Genomic DNA, 13,584 nt, shown 5'->3' on the forward strand with positions numbered 1-13,584 from the left:
GCATTCTTTCTTCACTGAAGTGGTCTTTACAGCAGCTTGGAACATTTGGATCTTGAGGAATGGCAAGGTTTTCAGGAATGAGACACCTTTCAGAGCATGGAGGCATAACTTCATCCATGACATAACCCTTCTTTCTCATAGGATAAAATGTAAATACAAGGATAGCCTTCTAACTTGGATCTCTAACCTTCCTTAGGTAGTGTTTTTCTTTGCCCTGCTTGGGTTGTAACTTTGTAAGTATTTCTGTCTTCCTCTTTTCTCTTCTTGTATGGACTTGTAATAGGACTTTGTTCTTTGTTGTTTTCAATAAAGAGCTGTGAGGCTGTTGCCTTGCAGTACATATTCAAAAAAAAGTGTGAGTAGTTTACCTCAGACCTTTGGGTCCATAGTTAGTAGGTAGATGGCTTCTTCTCTCTCTTTGGATCTCAATACAAAGTTCTCCCCCTCTCTTGTGGAGATCTATTCGATGTAATCTTCCTTTTGCGGTGTGTTTGTTGTGACCGATGAATTGTGGGTTTATGATCAAGTCTATCTATGAATAATATTTGAATCTTCTCTGAATTCTTTTATGTATGATTGGTTATCTTTGCAAGTCTCTTCGAATTATCCGTTTGGTTTGGCCAACTAGATTGGTAGTTCTTGCCATGGAAGAAGTGCTTAGTTTTGGGTTCGATCTTGCGGTGTCCTTTCCCAGTGACAGAAGGGGCAGTAAGGCACGTATTGCATCGTTGCCATCGAGGATAACAAGATGGGGTTTATTTCATATTGCATGAATTTATCTTCTACATCATGTCATCTTGCTTAAAGCGTTACTCTTTTTTTAACTTAATACTCTAGATGCATGCTGGATAGCGGTCGGTGAGTGGAGTAATAGTAGTAGATGCAGAATCGTTTCGTTCTACTTGTCACGGACGTGATGCCTATATACATGATCATGCCTAGATATTCTCATGACTATGCTCAATTCTGTCAATTGCTCAACAGTAATTTGTTCACCCACCATAGAATACGTATGCTCTTGAGAGAAGCCACTAGTCAAACCTATGGCCCTGGGTCTATTCTCATCATATCAATCTCCATCACTTTAATCTTGCTTTGCTTTTTATTTTGCCTTTTACTTTTATTTTGCATCTTTATACCAAAAATACCAAAAATATTATATCTATCAGATCTCACTCTCGTAAGTGACCGTGAAGGGATTGACAACCCCTAATCGCGTTGGTTGCGAGTAGCTATCGTTTTGTGCATGTACGAGGGACTTGAGCGTGGCCTCCTACTGGATTGATACCTTGGTTCTCAAAAACTGAGGGAAATACATACGCTACTCTGCTGCATCATCCCTTCCTCTTCGGGGAAATCCAACGCAAGCTCAAGAGGTAGCACGCAGCGAGTGGGAAAGGCAGGAGGCACGGGTGGGCGAGGTGCAGCAAGAGCTCCATGCTCTCGTGACGAAGCACGAGGCGTTGGAGCTTGAATTGAAGACGCGAGAGTCCGAGCTTGCCGCGGCCCTCGAGAGCACAAAGAATGCCAAGGCCGAAGCCCAAAAGGTCCTATAGGAGATTGATGCGATGAAGAAGATAGCGGCGGGTAAGGCATTCTATATGCAAAACAAGCATGTGAAAGTAAATTACTTGTTACTTACCCGAATCCGGAGCTCTCCAGGAGCATTCGCAGATTTGCCCCATAGCGTGTCGGATGCGGCAAAGTTTTACCAGGCCGAGGAGGGAATCTCAATGGAGAAGCTGTTTTGGTCTCAGTATACTGGGACCGAACACCCGATGCCTCTAAGCGACCAACTGAAGCAACTGGTCGAGCTGCACAAGGCGGCCGAACTGGGCATGAAGGGCTTTATAGTCCGGATGTGGCCTGGCGACGCCCTTCCCAACAGCTACTTCAGCCTGGTGAGGCAGCTTGTGGATGCCTGCCCACGGCTGGAAGTCATCAAGCGGTCCGTCTGCATCGAAGGTGCACGCTGGGCTTTCGCCCGTGTGAAGGTGCAATGGGCCAAGATGGACGTCGTGAAGCTGGTGAAGGAAGGGCCACTGCAGGGCAAGGAGCATCGCCACCCCGAGATGTACTATGAGGGTGTCCTGAAGGGTGCCCGTCTCGTAGCGAACGAGTGTATGAAAGATGTAATATTTGAGTAAACTTGCTCATGTGATCCTGTATTATGAAAACTTTTTCATATGCGCTATGCAACGCTTGTCTGAATTTAAAATATTACCTTCTGTTCGGCTGTTTATCAAATCTGAGAAATGGCTAGTCGTCGGCTTCTGCCCCCATGCCACGAGTGCTGGGGTGTTCAGGATAAACCTGAGCACTCTTGTTCCCATTGTTGGGTCCTTCGAGGGAGGTGCTCAGCACAACGAACAAGGCAATCAGACCATAATGCGTTATCACTCTAAGTTAGCCATAGAATTCTATAATTTTAAATTTCGGCGAAGCCCCTAGTATTCGGAAGGCCGAATTCGGGGCGCGATACACGCCTTAAGCCGGACAGGGCCGACTCCTTGCTCTAAGCGGCATAAGTCTTTAGGGACTTGAAACCTCTCGAACAACGACCAGTCTCTCACCTTATCATGACAGTCAGTTTTAGCTTTCTCTACTGAGGTGCTTAGCCCAGCAGAACCGGGGCACAATCGCAGTAGTTCTCCCAGTGCTACCTTAGCCGATATAGCGGAACGTAAGGTACCAAAACATGGGAGCCGGGTAAACCCAACTATTGACCCAAGACATGATTCGGAGCTGATGCATATAATGCTATAAGTTCGGGGTGCCGCACTGTCGAAAGTGTTCGGACTTCTCACGCCGTATTATGGGGTATACTTAAGCCCCTAGCGTATTGGTCGTACCAGGGTGTACGGGCGCTAGATGTTGTGAATGAACATATATATGAAAAGGAAGAATGCAATAATAGTCTTAATGCTATGCATTGTTTATTCAAAAAGGTGCATTAAAGCAGAATGATACAAGTAGTGCGATAAGTAAAAAGTAGGACTGTTTGACATGTCCCTTCCAATGGCAAGCTGAGGAATAGTATTAAAGCAAATATTTCACTCGTTATCGTAATCCACTTGGGAGTTCCGTGGTGTGACGTAGCTTTCTGCCTCCTTGGTTGCTGCATCATGTGTTCGGCAATCATGCTGCCGGACAGGGTGAGGGAGTCCTGGATTAGGGGGTGTCCGGATGGCCGGACTATACCTTCAGCCGGACTCCTGGACTATGAAGATACAAGATTGAAGACTTCGTCCCGTGTCCGGAAGGGACTTTCCTTGGCGTGGAAGGCAAGCTTGGCGATACGGATATTCAGATCTCCTACCATTGTAACCGACTCTATGTAACCCTAACCCTATCCGGTGTCTATATAAACCAGAGGGTTTTAGTCCATAGGACAACATACACATCAACAATCATACCATAGGCTAGCTTCTAGGGTTTAGCCTCTCTGATCTCGTGGTAGATCAACTCTTGTAATACCCATACCATCAATATTAATCAAGCAGGATGTAGGGTTTTACCACCATCGAGAGGGCCCGAACCTGGGTAAAACTTCGTGTACCCTGCCTCCTGTTACCATCCGGCCTAGATGCACAGTTCGGGACCCCCTACCCGAGATCCGCCGGTTTTGACACCGACATTGGTGCTTTCATTGAGAGTTCCTCTGTGCCGTCGCCATCAGGCCCGATGGCTCCTACGATCTTCAACAGCGATGCAGTCCAGGGTGAGACCTTCCTCCCCGGACAGATCTTCATCTTCGGCGGCTTCGCACTGCAGGCCAATTCACTTGGCCATCTGGAGCAGATCGAAAGCTACGCCCCTGGCCGTCAGGTCAGATTCGGTAGTTTTAACTACACGGCTGACATCCGCGGGGACTTGATCTTCGACGGATTCGAGCCACTGCCGAGCGCGCCGCACTGTCCCGACGAGCATGATCTAGCTCTGCCACCAAACAGTGCCCTGGAGGCCGCACCCGCATCGGCTCCGTCCCCTAATTCGGAGCCAACTGCGCCGATCAAGGATGGGCGGTTGGACGCCACCTCGGGGGCTGCGATCCCAATGGTGATTGAGCCGAACACCAGCCCCGCACTCTGCGAGACTCATGACTCCAAGGAGCCGGACTCCTTTCCGGACTCCGAACCCTCCGTGCCCCGGCCTATCGAATCCGATTGGGCGCCGATCATGGAGTTCACTGCCGCAGACATCTTTCAACACTCGCCTTTTGGCGATATTCTGAAGTCACTGAAGTCTCTCTCTTTATCAGGAGAGCCCTGGCCGGACTGCGGTTAGCGAGGATGGGATTCGGACGATGAAGAAATTCAAAGCCCACCCACCGCCCACTTTGTAGCCACTGTCGACGACTTAACCGACATGCTCGACTTCGACTACGAAGACATCGACGGTATGGACGCCGATGAAGGAGATAATGAAGAACCATCAGCTAATAGGCCCTGGAAAGCCACCTCGTCGTATGACATATACATGGTGGACACCCCAAAAGAGGGAGATGGCGATGGAACAGCGGAGGATGACCCCTCCAAGAAACAGCCTAAGCGCCAACGTCAGCGGCGCCGCTCAAAATCCCGCCAAAACAAACACGGTGATTCCAGCACGGGAGATAATAATACTCCGGAAAGCGCCGAAGAAAACCCCCTCTAGCAAGATTTAGCATAGGAGGATGGAGAAACCAGCCCTCATGAGAGAGCGGCAGACAGAGAGGTCGAGGGCGATAATTATATGCCTCCCTCTGAAGTCGAGGTAAGCCTCGACGACGACGAATTCGTCGTGCCAGAGGATCCCGTCGAGCAAGAGCGTTTTCAACGCAGGATTATGGCCACGGCAAGAAGGCTCAAGAAAAAACAGCAACAGCTCAGAGCTGATCAAGATTTGCTAGTTGACAGATGGACTGAAGTCCTAGCGGCCGATGAGCATAAACTCGAACGCCCCTCCAAGAGCTACCCAAAGCGCAGGTTGCTACCCCAATTAGAGGAGGAAGCACTCGATGCGGCCGACTGGCCACCTCGTGGCCGCGACAGAGAGGCCTCTCAGCCCTCCACTCAAGCCGCACCCCGTACCAAGGCACGGGACTATGCACCGGACTTACGAGATATGTTGGAGGACAAGGCTAAACAAACAAGATCGATCTACGGATCGCGTGGGCGCCCCACGGCTCGAGATGGCATCCGTCACGCCGGCCACAAATTCGGCAGGGCCGAACATAGTAGACAAGGCTCACAGGAGCTACGTCATGATATAGCCCAGTACAGAGGCGCCGCACACCCACTTTGCTTCACAGACGAAATAATGGATCATCAAATCCCCGAGGGTTTCAAACCTGTAAACATCGAATCATATGATGGCACAACAGATCATGCGGTATGGATTGAGGATTATCTCCTTCATATCCATATGGCCCGCGACGACGATTTCCACGCCATCAAATACCTCCCACTCAAGCTTGAAGGACCAGCTCGGCATTGGCTTAACAGCTTGCCAACAGGATCAATCAGTTGTTGGGAGGACCTGGAAGCCGCATTCCTTGAAAATTTCCAGGGAACTTATGTGCGACCCCCAGACGCCGATGACCTAAGCCACGTAATTCAGCAGCCAGATGAATCGGCCAGGCAATTCTGGACACGGTTCTTAACAAAGAAAAATCAAATAGTCGACTGTCCGGATGCTGAGGCCCTAGTAGCCTTCAAGCACAATATCCGTGACGAGTGGCTAGCCCGGCACCTTGGACAGGAAAAGCCGAAATCTATGGCAGCACTCACGACACTCATGACCCGCTTTTGCGCGGGAGAAGACAGCTGGCTTGCTCGTAGCAACAATATAACCAAAAACCCTGGTAATTCGGACACCAGGGACAATGGTGGCAGGTCGCGTCAAACCGAGCAGAAGCGCCGCATTAACGGCGACAATGCTGAGGATACGGCAGTTAATGCCGGATTCAGAGGCTCTAAATCTGGTCAGCGGAAGAAGCCATTCAAAAGGAATCCTAGGGGCCCGTCCAGTTTGGAACGAATACTCGACCACTTATGCCAGATACATGGCACCCCCGAAAAACCGGCCAATCACACCAACAGGGATTGTTGGGTGTTCAAGCAGGCGGGCAAGCTAAACGCCGAAAACGAAGACAAGGGGCTGCATAGCGATGACGATGAGGAGCCCCGGCCGCTGAACAACAGGGGACAGAAGGGTTTTCCCCCACAAGTGCGGACGGTGAACATGATATACGCAACCCACATCCCCAAGCGGGAGCAGAAGCGCGCGTTAAGGGACGTATACACGATAGAGCCAGTCACCCCAAAGTTCAACCCATGGTCCTCCTGCCCGATCACCTTTGATCGAAGGGACCACCCCACTAGCACCCATCATGGCGGCTTCGCCGCATTGGTTCTAGACCCAATTATTGACGGATTTCATCTCACTAGAGTCCTTATGGACGGCGGCAGCAGCCTGAACCTGCTTTACCAGGATACAGTGCAGAAAATGGGCATAGATCCCTCGAGGATTAAGCCCACCAAAACGACCTTTAAAGGCGTAATACCAGGTGTAGAGGCCAACTGTACAGGCTCAGTCACACTTGAAGTGGTCTTCGGATCTCCGGATAATTTCTGAAGCGAGGAGTTAATCTTTGACATAGTGCCGTTTCGCAGTGGTTACCACGCACTGCTCGGGCGATCCGCATTCGCTACGTTCAATGCGGTACCGCATTACGCATACCTTAAGCTCAAGATGCCAGGACCTCGAGGAGTAATTACGGTCAATGGAAACACCGAACGCTCCCTCCGAACGGAGGAACACACGGCGGCCCTTGCGGCGGAAGTTCAAAGCAGCCTCTTTAGGTAGTTCCCCAGTCCGGCCACTAAACGACCAGGCATCGTCAAGTGCGCCCGGAGTAACCTACAACAAGACCGCCTGGCATGATCCGAGCAGGCATAGCAATGCGGCCCCAACCCCAACCCTCACAAAAAGGCGACGCCGGTACTTCGCATACATAACTACGCTCTAGAGATACCATGGGCACAGGGGGAGGGGCACCATCACGGCACGCCCAAAACACGGCTTCAACCGTACCAGGAGCTACCGATTTTTTAATTTTCTCTTATTTTCAGGACTCCACTCTTCGGAAGGCCTGTTTGGCAGTTCAATTGCCGCACAAACGATGCAAGAACGAGGGAAGCAGACAAGCCGCGCCGCATTACGGAACTCCCAGGTGGTCTCTATCACGAGCAGTATACCTGTTTCGCATATTATTCCGCAGCTTGCCCCTGGAGCGTACACGCTACATAGTCCAACCTTTTTCTTATCGCATTATTTGTATCGTTCTGCTTTGATCGCAGCTCTTTTTAATAAACAATGCATAGCTTTTGTCTATTTTTGCATTTCCCTTTTTTTATATTTATATATGTTTCTTAACGACATGTCGCACCAGTACACTTTGGTACGGCCAAAATACGCCAGGGGCTTCAGTACCCCTCAACATGGTGTGAGAAGTCCGAACACTTCAACAAGTGTGGCACCCCGAACTTATAGCATTATATGCATCGGCTTCGAATCATGTCTTGGGTCAATAGTTGGGTTTGCCCGGCTCCTATGTTTTGGTGCCTTACATTCCGCTATATCGGCTAAGGTAGCACTAGAAGAACCACTGCGATTGTGCCCCGGTTGAGCTGGGTCGAGCACAACAGTGGAAAAAGCTAAAACTGACCGTGATGATGAGGCGAGAGCTGGTCGCTGTTCGAGAGGTCATTTCGAGTCCTTAAAGAATTATGCCGCTTAGGGCGAGGAGCCGACTCTGTCCGGCCAAGGCGTGGATAGCACCCCGAACTCGGTCTTCCGAATACCAGGGGATTCGCTGAAATTTAAAATTATAGAATTCTATGGCTAAGTGAAAGTGTTCACGCATTATAGTCCGATTGCCTTGTTCATTATGCTGAGCGCCTCGCTCGAAGGACCCAAACATGGGAAAAAGAGCCCTCAGGTTTATCCCCGAACACCCCAGCACTAGCGGCACGGGGGCAGAAGCCGACGACTCGCCATCTCTCAGAATTGATAAACAGCCGCACAGAAGGTAATATTTTAAATTGTAACAGCATTGCTTAAGCGCATATGAACAAGTTTTCAGCGCACAGGATAAAACGAGCAAGTTTTACTCAAAAATTACATCCATATAACATTCCTCCGCCACAAGGCGGGCACCTTTCAGAACATCCTTATAATAATTTTCGGGCTTGCGATGCTCTTTCCCCGGCGGTGGCCCGTCCTTCACAAGCTTCTCAACATCCAGCTTGCCCTAGTGCACCTTTGCACGGGCAAGGGCCCTACGGGCACCTTCAAGGCAGACGGAGCGCTTGATGACTTCGAGCCTCGGACAGGCCTCCACCAGCCGCCGCACCAACCCGACATAGCTCCCAGGCTGAGCCTCTCCAGGCCACAGCCGAACTATGAGGACCGTCATGGCCTGTTCGGCCGCCTTGTGGAGCTCGAACAGTTGCTTCAACTGGTCGCTCAGGGGCACGGGATGTCCGGCCTCAACGTACTGAGACCAGAACACCTTCTCCGTCGAGCTGCCCTCCTCGGCTCGATAGAATGCGGCGGCATCAGATACACTCCGGGGAAGATCTGCGAACGCGCCTGGAGAACTCCGGATTCGGGTCAGTAACAAGTAACTCACGCTTATGTGTTTACTTTGCATAAAGAATGCCTTACCCGCCGCTATCTTCTTCACCTCATCCAACTCCTACAGGGTCTTCTGGGATTCGGCCTTGGTAGACTTGGCACTCTCAGTAGCCGCCGCGAGCTCGGACGCTCGCGCCCTTGAGTCACGCTCCAAACTCTCATGTTTTTCCATGAGAGCTTGGAGCTCTTGCCGCACCTTGCCAACCTCGGCCTCATACTTTTCTCGCTCAGTGCGCTCCGCGGCCGATCTCTTCTCGGCCTCGAGCAGCGCTTGCTTCAGGGTCACGACCTCAGACGTGGCCCCTACAATAGCCACGATAATCCTGTCATTTTTTGCAATTGCACCTTTTTTATATATACATATATTTTATTTAAATAAGGTATTTCTTACCTTCATTGTCCTCGAGCTGCTTCTTGGCACGTTCGAGCTCTTGCTCGGACCGCTCGAGGTTCTGCTTTAGCACGTCCACTTCCGCAGTCAGTGCGGCGGACGCCAGCAGGGAAGCCTGCACACGCATATTGACTCTTTTTAGACTCCTGGGATTTTTTATTTTTGATCCTCTATTCGGCTTTTCTTTTCGAACACCAAACAGAACATCAGAGGCTACTGTCTATGCAGTAATGTTATTTACACATTCTTTACATACCTCAAAGCCTGTTAAAAGGCTTGTACAAGCTTCAGTCAGTCCGCTCTTGGCGGACTGAACCTTCTGGATCACCGCACTCATAATAGTGCGGTGCCCCTCGTCGATGGAGGCGCCTTGGAGCGCCTCCAACATATTGTCCAGCGCCTCCGGTTGGACGGAGGTCGCCGCCGCGGTGGGCTTGCTCCGCTTGGAAGGAGGTTCCTCGCCGGACTCTGGAACCTTTGAAGGTTCCGGAGCGGTGTCGAGCCTAGGGCCGGACTTGGAGCCCTGGGGGATTTTGTCCCCTTTACTCCTGGGGTCCGGGTGGTCACCTTGCGGCGCCTCCAGGACCACCTCCTCCCGGATTGGACCCTGTTGGGACAACACTTCGGTGTCGTCCGTAGGGCGGGGGGAGGAGGCTGTCGGCAGCGAGTTCACGTCTGACGAGTCCAGTGAGCCGCTCGACGACGCGTCGAGCCGGTCTTTGGGTGGGCTGCATAAACATATTCGACTTAAGGGAAAGCTGTGCAATAAACGAATACTATGAAATCACTCTGGTATCCGGATACTTACGATTTCTCCAGGGGCTTGGCCCTGGGTGGCCACTCCTCTTCACCGTCGTCAGCGTTGGTGGAGTAGTTCGGAGGAGGGATTCTCCCCTTCTTGGACCCTTCGGCCTCCCCAGTTGGGGCGGCCTTCCTTTTCTTCCCTTCCCCCGCTGGAGAGGGAGGGGTCTCTTCTTCCTCCTCCTCATCTTCGTGGGAGGAGTGCGCCTCGGAACCATCGGATGATGGATCCGACACCTCCTGGCGCCGGGCACTCTTTTGAGTCCCCGTGGCCTTCTTCTCCGGCACCACATAGGGTGCCGGAACCAGCAGCTTCGCTAATTGAGCGTCCGCTGGGCCTTCGGGCAAAGGAGCCGGACAGTTGATCTGCCCGAACTTCGCCTGCCAATCCTGTCAAAGGTAAGGGAGCTTACATCCCGCACAGAGTTGAACTATGAAAAACTAGTGCCCTGTAAAAGGTACAAAAAACTTACCGCGCTAGCGTGATGCGGCGCGCCGTATACGCGATCCTCGGTGGCAGATACGAGAGCCTCGGCGCCTTTGAAGAGCACCTTCCAGGCATCTTCGTACATCGTGTCGAAGAGCCTACTCAGAGTTTGGTGCCGCGCCGGATCAAACTCCCACAGGTTAAAAGCCTGTTGTTGGAACGGGAGGATCAAGCGGATGAGCATAACCTCGACTACATTGACGAGCCTGAGCTGGTTGTTCACCAGGGATTGGATGCATGTTTGTAGTCGGGTCACCTCCTTTTTGCTACCCCACGACAGGCCCGTCTCTTTCCAGGACGTGAGCCGCGTTGGGGGTCCGGACCGGAACTCAGGGGGTGCGACCCATTCGGCGTCGCGCGGCTCGGTGATATAGAACCACCCCGATTACCACCCCTTCAGGGTCTCCACAAAGGAGCCCTCGAGCCATAGGACGTTGGCCATCTTGCCAACCATGGCGCCTCCGCACTCCGCCTGGTTGCCGCGCACCACCTTTGGCTTGACGTTGAAGGTCTTGAGCCATAGGGCAAAATGGGGGCGGATGCGGAGGAAAGCCTCGCACACAACGATAAACGCCGAGATGTTGAGGACAAAATTCGGGGCCAGATCATGGAAATCCAGGCCGTAGTAGAACATGAGCCCCCGGACAAATGGGTGGAGAGGGAAGCCCAGTCCATGGAGGAAATGGGGGAGGAACACCACCCACTCATGGGGCCTAGGGGTGGGGATGAGCTGCCCCTTTTCGGGGAGCCGGTACGCGATGTCATTAGACAGGTATCCGGCCTTCCTTAGCTTTTTGATATGTCCCTCCGTGACGGAGGAGACCATCCACTTGCCTCCCGCTCTGGACATGGCTCGAGAAGGTTGAGGTGAGGAGTGCGGACTTGGGCGCTGGAGCTCGAGTGCGCAAGAATGGATAGGCGAAGGAGGAAGAGGGTGTAGGTGAAAAGATGGATCCTTATCCCCTTATATGGGTGGACGCAACTACATGTCCCCACCAGCCTGGTAAAACTTGCTTATCTCCCAAGCGCCATAATCAAAGGCGCGGTTGGGTTACCCACGCCCGTATTAATGAGAATCCCGAAATAAGGGGACACGGTCTCTGCTTTAACAAGACGTGCCAAGGAAACCTCCTCGCATAACGCGCTGAGATGGGACAGTAAAACAGTTCAAATAAAAGCTTGGCCGTGGTGTGATGTCACACTACGGAGTGCGTCAGCAGATTAGATTTGTGTAAATATTATTCTCTCTATGGCGATATGTGGAAACTTATTTTGCCGAGCCGGACACTACCTTTGTGTTCAAAATCTTCTATGAAGTACTCGGAGGAGGAACCCGCCTTGCAATGCCGAAGACAATTTGCGCGCCCGACTTGTCGTCATTGAAGCCTGGTTCAGGGGCTACTGAGGGAGTCCTGGATTAGGGGGTGTCCGGATGGCCGGACTATCCCTTCAGCCGGACTCCTCGACTATGAAGATACAAGATTGAAGACTTCGTCCCGTGTCCGGAAGGGACTTTCATTGGCGTGGAAGGCAAGCTTGGCGATACAGATATTTAGATCTCCTACCATTGTAACCGACTCTATGTAACCCTAACCCTATCCGGTGTCTATATAAACCGGAGGGTTTTAGTCCGTAGGACAACATACACATCAACAATCATACCATAGGCTAGCTTCTAGGGTTTAGCCTCTCTGATCTCGTGGTAGATCAACTCTTGTAATACCCATACCATCAATATTAATCAAGCAGGACGTAGGGTTTTACCTCCATCGAGAGGGCCCGAACCTGGGTAAAACTTCGTGTCCCCTGCCTCCTATTTCCATCCAGCCTAGACGCACAGTTCGGGACCCCCTACCCGAGATCCGCCGGTTTTGACACCGACACAGGGTTTCCAGAGATTAAAGTCCTGTAAAGAGAAAAATAACAAAGCGGGAAGCCCCTAGTGCGGTTTAAGCCGCGTCTTGGGGCGTGCCGTAGTTGTGCCCCCCTCCCCAACTGTGCCCATGGTATTTTTGATGCGTAATTATGTACGCGTGGCACGGATTTCTCCGTTTGGCTGGGACCGGGGTGGGGGCCGCATTGCTATGCGAGCTCGGAACGTGCTAGGTGGTCCAGTTGCCGATAACTCCGGGCGTGCTTGAAGTTGTCCGGGTCCTTAATCGCCGAACTAGTGGATTGCCTTAAGAGGCTGCTTTGTGCTTCTGCCGCGAGGGCCGCAGTGTGCTCCTCCGTGCAGAGAGAGCGCTCTGTGTTTCCATTGACTGTGATGACCCCCCGAGGTCCTGGCATCTTGAGCTTGAGATATGCATAATGCGGTACCGCGTTGAATCTTGCGAATGCGGTTCGCCCGAGCAGTGCATGGTAGACACTGTGAAACGGGACTATGTCGATGATTAACTCTTCGCTTCGGAAGTTATCCGGGGATCCGAAGACCACTTCCAGTTTGACTGAGCCTATGCAGTGGGCCTCTACACCTGGTATGACGCCTTTAAAGATCGTTTTGTGGGTTTGATCCATGAGGGGTTGATACCCATTTTGCGCACTATGTCCTGATAAAGCAGGTTCAGGCTGCTGCCGCCATCCATAAGGACTCGAGTGAGGTGAAATCCGTCAATTATTGGGTCTAGGACCAATGCGGCGAATCCGCCATGACGGATGCTAGTGGGGTGGTCCCTGCGGTCGAAGGTGATCGGACAGGAAGATCATGGGTTGAACTTTGGGGCGACTGGCTCCAATGCATATACGTCCCTGAGCGCACGCTTCCGCTCCCTCTTGGGGATGTGGGTTGCGTATATCATGTTCACCGTCCGCACTTGAGGGGGGAACCTCTTCTGTCCTCCGGTGTTCGGCTGCCGGGGCTCCTCCTCGTCATTGCTATGTGACCCCTTATCTTTATTTTCGGCATTTAACTTGCCGGCCTACTTGAACACCCAACAATCCCTGTTGGTGTGGTTGGCTGGCTTGTCGGGGGTGCTGTGTATTTGGCATGAGCGAGCAAGTATACGGTCCAAACTGGATGGGCCCGGAGTGCTTCTTTTGAATGGCTTTTTCCGCTGACCGGGTTTAGAGCCTTTGAATCCGGCATTGACTGACGTATCCTCGGTATTGTCGCTGTTAATGCGGCGCTTATGTTTGTTGCGACGTGACCTGCCATTGCCGTCCTTGGTATCCGAAGTACCATGGTTCTTTGATATGTTATTGTTGCGAGCCAACCAACTGTCCT

The sequence above is a fragment of the Triticum urartu genome, chromosome 3A (genome assembly GCF_056163025.1).
Source record: "Triticum urartu cultivar PI428250 chromosome 3A, HENAU_Tu73, whole genome shotgun sequence".
NCBI classification, from domain to species: Eukaryota; Viridiplantae; Streptophyta; class Magnoliopsida; order Poales; family Poaceae; genus Triticum; species Triticum urartu.